The sequence below is a fragment of the Fundulus heteroclitus genome, unplaced genomic scaffold (genome assembly GCF_011125445.2).
Source record: "Fundulus heteroclitus isolate FHET01 unplaced genomic scaffold, MU-UCD_Fhet_4.1 scaffold_1015, whole genome shotgun sequence".
NCBI lineage: Eukaryota > Metazoa > Chordata > Actinopteri > Cyprinodontiformes > Fundulidae > Fundulus > Fundulus heteroclitus.
This window is the reverse complement of record NW_023396483.1, coordinates 2856-10769: the sequence shown is the minus strand read 5'-3', so window position 1 is coordinate 10769 and position 7914 is coordinate 2856. Positions and strand designations below refer to the sequence as shown.

General features: G+C 40.3%; 1 long non-coding RNA gene across 1 annotated transcript; it reads left to right on the top strand.

The window, feature by feature from the left end:
* The first annotated feature begins 3502 nt into the window (after positions 1–3502).
* On the top strand, positions 3503–7627 carry LOC118558133. Its single transcript, XR_004928167.1, has 2 exons — positions 3503–3553; positions 7419–7627. It is a non-coding gene; the product is annotated as an uncharacterized LOC118558133 (long non-coding RNA).
* The last annotated feature ends 287 nt before the right edge of the window (positions 7628–7914 follow it).

Below are 7914 nucleotides of genomic sequence, written 5' to 3'. Positions count from 1 at the left end.
GAAGCTGAAATTCGCAGTGTTTCTTCCTGTTGCTATTTCTGTCGGTACGGTACGCACCAAGTGGCAGGCGCCTTGCTAAATTTCTTCAGAAATTTTTCTAGTTAATATTATTATTCTTTATTATTCCACGATTAATGCGTCCCGAACCGTAGCGTGCACCCCCACGATATAGGTACCAAAACTTGTGGCTCGGTCGGGAATAGTGTGCTACTACTTTTATTGGGGTTTCGAGTTACCATGGCAACAAAATTAGCGAAAAACCACCCCCCAAAAAACCCATATTAATCAATGGAGTCGGGTAGAAAGAAAGCCTCAAAAAAGCCTCAAAAGGACCATTTTCAAAGCTGTACTGTGTCGCCATGCTTTCACCTATGAACACCGTTTAACTTCCAGTTTTTAGATATATCTGTGACCTACTCAGAACTGAAAACGGGATGTGGATATCTTTTATCGTCTCTTCACAGTTACTCCTCAAAGCTCATGTCCAAAAATCAGCGAAATCATCGTTTACAATGAAAGTCAATGACGGAATTCTCCAACCGCTAGAGTGGCCCACTCTAGCTTTTTTAAAGATTTCAAAACTCCCAACAACTTGACCTTTCTCGCTCAATTTTCACTCTACGTAGACAAATTATACATCAAAACGTAGGTATTTTTGTCAGGATTCGGGAAATGTAACCCTCATTGGTGTGGCATTTATAGATTTTTCGCAAATCACCTCAGACCGACACAAACCCGAAACCTCCCCCATTCATTTCCTATGGAGCGGTTTTGAAAAATGACGTCTAAAAATCCAAAACATCACATGTTTTCGCATCGTCGCTACTCCTAAACCGTTTTATGTACAGACATGAGACTTTCACACATGAATGTCCCAACCCTTCTGGCACTCAAGAAAAATGAATTTTGTGGATAACTGTTACGGTTTTTCCACAGGAACAATTTGTTCGGGAGTAGCGAATGTGCAAAATCCTGAAATCGCTTTGGAGCTGCATTTTCCCACATCATCCACTTTTTTACATCGTCGCTGTGCCTACACCGATTTTTGTAAAAATATGAAAATGAGCTACATGGTCATCAAAAGCCTGCTGATACTCACAGTGAAAGAATTATTTTGATATCTCTTATACTTTTTTAGCCAGAGCGATTTGTTCGGGATCATTTTCAGAGGATTTCTGAAATTTCATAAAATGTCCTTTAGATCATAATTTTTTACGCCTTTATTAAACTTTTTCCAGCAAAAACCGATAGCAAGTCTTCTTCCCCTATCCTTTACGAAATAAACACAGAAAAAATTACGTCTCTACCATTTACGGTTCCGGAGAAATCGTGCGTTGTTCGAGGCAAAGTTCTCCATTATAATCCAATAGGCAGACTTGGACACCAAGTGTCTGCACTTTTTTAGACTGGCCGCTGCAGGTGTGTGAGTGAGTTTCCATGACGACGGAACTCTGAGGGCCAGTGGGAGACGTTCCATTGAGATAGAATGGCAACTTTCGACGCCAGCTGCAGCGGCTGTGATTAATGTAGAAATCTGAAATTCGCACAGTCACTTCCTCTTAACATTTTAAAATTTTCATGTGACTTTCAGCCATGTGTCAGTTTTCTGTGCCATTTTGGATTTTACATGCTTTCCAATTGGCCTTTGCTTCCAACAGGACCTGGCATGATGCCCAGACACGACCCAATTGGCCAATACAGCACCACCCACATGTGGGAAATGGCACTACTGACCATTTTGGTCAAATGTTGAGTTCTGGGCCCAGATGTGGTGAGGCTGAGTTGCTAAAGGAGGCCAATGTGACCCATGAACTTTGGTCACGTTTGGTGACATTAAGTATTGGCACCCCTATTTGAGGCACTTCCCAGTACAGGATTTGGACCAAACTGACAGAGTACAATCACCCCGTGGTACTGAACACAACTTTTTTAGCGGCTAACGGTTAGCATGTTGCTAACAGGAAGTAGCTCTAGGAAGGTCTCACCAACTTCTGCTTCACAGAGTCTGTTCTTACTTTAGAGAGAAAGCTCCACAAGAAATTTGGGCTACGTGGCATAAAGCATCTCCAAGCTATCAGGTGTCAAACATCCAATGCTTTTCAATGGGGAACCAAACCCCTTATGCTCCCAATAATGCATGCCCATATATGGTGCTCCAGTATAGCTCAGATGGAAAGTGCAGGCTTTGCGTGTAAGAGGTCGTGGGATCGAAACCCGGCGTCGGAGACTAAGAGTTTTGTATTATAATCCCCACAGTGTGTATATTAAAACATGTGTGCTGATCCCATGAAGTATTTTTTTGTACCATCCGCCATTTTGAGTTACCATGGCAACGTTATAAACAACGTTTTTTCCCGCTATTTGAGGCTCATCCCAGTACAGGATTTGGATCAAACTAACAGAGTACACTCACCCAGTGATACCAAACACAACCATGTTAGCGGCTAACGTTTAGCATGTTGCTAACCGGAAGTAGCTCTAGGAAGCCTGTACAAACTTCTGCTTGACAGATTTGGTGAATTTTAGCATTTTCTCCCTTTTTAGGCACTTCTCAGTACAGGATTTCAACCAAACTAACAGAGTAACATCACCCGCTGATACTGAACACAGCCATGCTAGCGGCTAACCGTTAGCATGTTGCTAACCGGAAATAGCTTTAGGAAGGTCCTACCAACTGCTGCTTAGCCAGAGTTCTTCTGCCTTTACAGACAGAGAGGGCTGCAGCTCTCACTGAGTCTCCATGACAACGGTGCTAGCAAGAGGCTCCTAGGAGGTCCATTGACTTAACATGGCACCTTTCAACGGCCGCTGCGAGGGCTGTGAAGACCGTAGGAACCTGAAATTTGCAGTGTTACTTCCTCTTGCTATTTCTGACGGTACGGTACGCACCAAGTGGCAGGCGCCTTACTAAATTTCTTCAGAAATTTTTCTAGTTGTGTTTTACTGTTCTGCATGTTCTGTCAAAGAATTTAATCCAACAAAATGTCCTAAATATATATTTATTACAATGTGCCTCAGTTCAGGATGAGATTATACTATCAATATCCCTGGCTTTGAAGTAGCTTGTGGTTTTTATCTGGGTGGTGTTTTGTGTTTTATCGTCCACTAATCATTATCGAGTTGAACTGCTCATTATATCGCTTTATTCATTGTAGGACATATAAGTTTTCTGTTTTGTTCTGTGTTTTACTCTGCTGCATGTTCTTTACATGAAATGTTGTAAACTAAATCATCCAACAATCCATATTACATGGCAGGTTGTGAGGCAAAATAACATGAAAAATGCCAAAAAAATGAAATCTAACTAATATTACCTAAATATATATTTATTAAAATGTGTCTCAGTTCGGGCTGGGTTTAAAATACTTTCTAAAATGCATAATGTGTTTCAATGTTTCCTGCAGATGTTAAGCAGAAGCTGGTTGTTAAAGAAGAAGCTTCTTTAGACCACAGACCTCCTGATGACCTGCATGACCCAAAGCCCCCCCACATCAAGGAGGAACAGGAGGGAGTCTACATCAGTCTGCCAGGAGAGCAGCTCAATGGGAAGGAGGTGATTAATGCCATCAGGTTTCCAGTCTCTGCTCCTCCCATAAAGAGTCTGGATGATGAACAGTCTCTGCTGCTCTCACAGCTTTATCCAGAAGAAATTAAAGGCAGAGAGCTTCCAGAAGAAAATGGAGACACCAGGATACAAGATCATGGAGATACTTCAATTTTTTAGAGACTGAAGACACTGAGGAGAATGAAGAGGACGGTGTTGCAGAGCACCTTCTGTCTGAGCTGAAACACTTGTCAGACTCTGGATATAAGAAATGTTCTACAGAGAAGAAAAAGTGTAGGAAAGGCCACACAGGAGTTAAGCTTAGCTGCAAAGACTGTGGCAAAACATTTATGAGAAAATCAAATTTAAACAGACACATGAGAATCCACACAGGAGAGAAGCCTTTCTGTTGTGATCTATGTGGACAAAGATTTAGCAGAAAAGGACATTTAAATACACACATGAGAATCCATACAGGACAGAAACCTTTCTGTTGTGATATGTGTGCACAAAGCTTTAGTCAAAAAGGAACTTTAAACACACACATGAGAATCCATACAGGACAGAAGCCTTTCTGCTGTGATCTATGTGAACAAAGATTTAGCCACAAATCAGCTTTAAACAAACACATGAGAATCCACACAGGACAAAAGCCTTTCTGTTGTGATCTATGTGGACAAAGATTTGGTGAAAAAGGAAATTTGAACACACACATGAGAATCCATACAGGACAAAAGTCTTTCTGCTGTGATCTATGTGAACAAAGATTTAGCCACAAATCAGCTTTAAACAAACACATGAGAATCCACACTGGACAAAAGCCTTATTGTTGTGATCTATGTGGACAAAGCTTTACGCAAAAATCAAATATAAATAGACACATTAGAATCCATACAGGACAGAAGCCTTTCTGTTGTGATCTATGTGGAAAAAGATTTAGGCAGAAATCTAATTTAAAAACACACATGGGAATCCATACAGGACAGAAGCCTTTTTGTTGTGATACATGTGAACAAAGATTTTCCTGCAAATCTAATTTAAACAGTCACATGACAATCCATACAGGACAGAAGCCTTTTTGTTGTGATACATGTGGAAACAGATTTAGGCATAAATCAGCTTTAAACACACACATGAAAATCCATACAGGACAGAAGCCTTTTTGTTGTGATCTATGTGGAAAAAGATTTAGCGTCAAATCTGTTTTCAACAGACATGTGAGAATCCATACAGGACAGAAACCTTTTTGCTGTGATTTATGTGGTCAAAGATTTAGCCAAAAATTTAATTTAAACAGACACAAGGTAGTCCATACAATGCAAGACAATGCCAGTTTTTTTGTATAGCCCATTTCAGTAGGACAATGCAAAGGGCTTTACATGATTAAAATGTAGGAAAATAAACACAAACAAATTGGACTACAAATGTAAATGATGTTTCAGTTAAAAGTTTAACTAGAACAGTTAAAGGCAATCCTAAACAAATGTGTTTTATAATCTTGATTTAAAAGAAAATTGGCTTTCAAGCCCTTTTTACAGTCTTCTGGAAGTTTGTTCCAGTTGGTAGAATGTAGGAAGTAAACTTTTTACAAGTTGTAAAGCGCTTTATGGTTGTCTGACAAGTTAAAGTGCTCACCAAGTACAAGCCGTTTACCAGATTAGGCTTGAATCAGAAGACCTTAGTGGTCTGGAGGGTTGATACACTGATAACAAGTCTGACATGTATTTAGGTGCTAAGCCATTCAGGGATTTTATAGACTAACACATTTATTTTAAACTCTATTTTCTGAGATACAGGGAGTTCGTGTAAGGTCTTAAGGATCAAGTTGATGTTCTCTGCTTTCTTAGTCTTATTGAGGATGTGAGCAGCAGCGTTCTGGATCAGCTGCAGCTGTCTGATTTTTTTTTTGGTGGACCTGTGAAAACACCATTTCAGTTTTTGATTTGACTAAAATTAAATGCATGGATTAGTTTTTCCATAACCTGCTGAGACATCAGTCCTTTAATCTTGGAAATGTTCTTCAGGTGATGGAAGGCAGACTTTGTAATTGCATTTAGATGCCTTTGGAGGTTCATGCCTGAGTCCATTAGTGCAACGGTCCTCAAACTGGGGTCTCCAGACCACGGGTTGGGGGCCTGTGAATCTGTTATTGGGCCTGAGGAGGCACTGCTGAGGATGTCGTGTTTGAGCCAAGTATCACAATGGACAAATATTTTACTCTGTCCAAATTATCATGTAAGGTAAAAGCCAAATCAGTTAAAATTAGGAAGTATGACAACAGTTACATCGAGTTTGGCTTTATGGAGAATGAGGATTGGAGACCAAAATGTGTTTGTCTTCAAGTGCTAGAAAACAAGCTTTGTATCTGTTGGTGTAGCGCAATGCAAACAGTAAGAAGCCACACTAAATAGGAATGGACCTTGTGCTTCCTGCTGTGGTGGAGAAGCAGCTAACAAGTTGAAAACTGTCCCTCTTTCAGACGACACTGTGAGAAAAAGAATTAAAGAACTGTCAGCTGACATTCAGGAACAGTGATTGGATAGACTGTGTTCATGTGATCAGTTTTCTACAGCTGGATGAATCTACAGACATTTTCAATGCTGCTCAACTGATAGCTCTGGTGCTCTATCCCTGGGAGGAAAACATTTTGGAGGATTTTTGTTTCTACCAGGAGGTCTTGGCCAGGACAACTGGTGAGAAAATATTTAAGCTAGTTGATGCTTTTCTGACTGAAGCGAGACTGAGCTGGAAAGAATGTCTCTGTTTGTACGGATGGCTCAGCAGCGATTACTGGTCCCAAGAGTGGAGTTGAAGCGTGGATAAAATCCATCAATCCATGTGTTATAGCTACCCACTGTGTCCTGCATCAACAGGCACTAGCTTCCAGAGACATGGACCCAGATCTTCTGTTCTGAACACAGCTATCACTGCAGTTAACTTTGTGAAATCCAGAGCTTTGCAATCACAGCTGTTTGGTCAACTTTGCCCAAATCTGGAAGCTGAACATGACACACTGCTTTATCACTGAGGTGTGATGGTTGTCTCGTGGGAAAGTGTTGCAGAGAGTTGTTGAGCTACACAGAGAAATGGCTGAATTTGAGAGGAGAAAATGGACATTGTTCATTTCTTTCATGATCCAGACTGCATTGCCAAGTTAGCCTGTCTAACAGACATATTCAACCTATTGAACAGCATCAACCTCTCCATCCAAGGAGGCTACACATCTATCCTTGAATTTAGAGACAAAATCACCGCCTTTATGAAGAAGAATAGAAGATAGAATAACAGACATGTTCACCAACTGACTTTTTAAACAATGAGAAGCTGTCTGTTGCTATGGTGAGGGATGTTGTGACTTCACACCTAACATCACTGTGTGAGAACTTCAGCTCATATTTCTCTGATGTGAACACTGATGCCTTGGACTGGGTGCTGATCCATTTTCACCTGCTGCAACAAGAAATGGCTTAAGAGGTAAAACAGAAGAACAGCTCTTGGAGTTATCTTGTGACAGAACATTGAAGGCCAGATTCCAGCAGGAAAATCATGCAGACTTTTGGGCGTCCCTCTCACATGAGTATCCTGAACTGGCTGCTGAGGCCATGAAAATATTGCTGCTGTTTTGTTAGAATTATTTTTATTATTCTCTACGTGTTTATTTTTATTTACCATGTTTATGGCATTTATCACATATTTACTCATTACTATTAAAAAGGTTTTAAGGTTTGAGTTTATTCAGACAGTGTTTTTCAGATGACTAATATCTCTCTTATGTATTATTGTTTATTATTATTATCATTTATTTACTGGAACATATACCGTGCTTCATCTTACCTCATACTATGTTTTTCAACTGTCTCTCTTATCATTGCAGAAGGCCTGCAGAGATATGACTCTTTTTCCAAGACCTGAACTGAACTGTGTGAATGGCGTTGTATTATCTTGAATGTCACATCATAAATGGTTTCTAATTAGGGACCTCCCTGAACACAATAAAGAGAGAGGAAGCACAGGGTGTTTTCAGAGCAGTAAGGAGTTGTAACTGAGCACATCTCTGCTGTTCTCCTCTCAAATAAAACCAAACTAACGCTTGTTGTCTTTCTTCCCTTGTGTTGTTTAATGAATGTTTTAGGTATTTGAACCTGACACGTTTCCAACCACTTACCTCTGAAGATCAACATTTTCACCTCTGACTGTAATGAAGAACAAATGCAGAGCTGGTTTACAAGTGGAAGATGATCTTAGAGTTTGTTTGTCATCCATGCCTCCAAGAATAAACTGTGTGGGGAGAGACAGGCTCATCCTTCTCACTAATTGTCAAGAGGTTATTGATGTCTGATGAATGGCTGGACTGTGTAACAAAGCCTGAA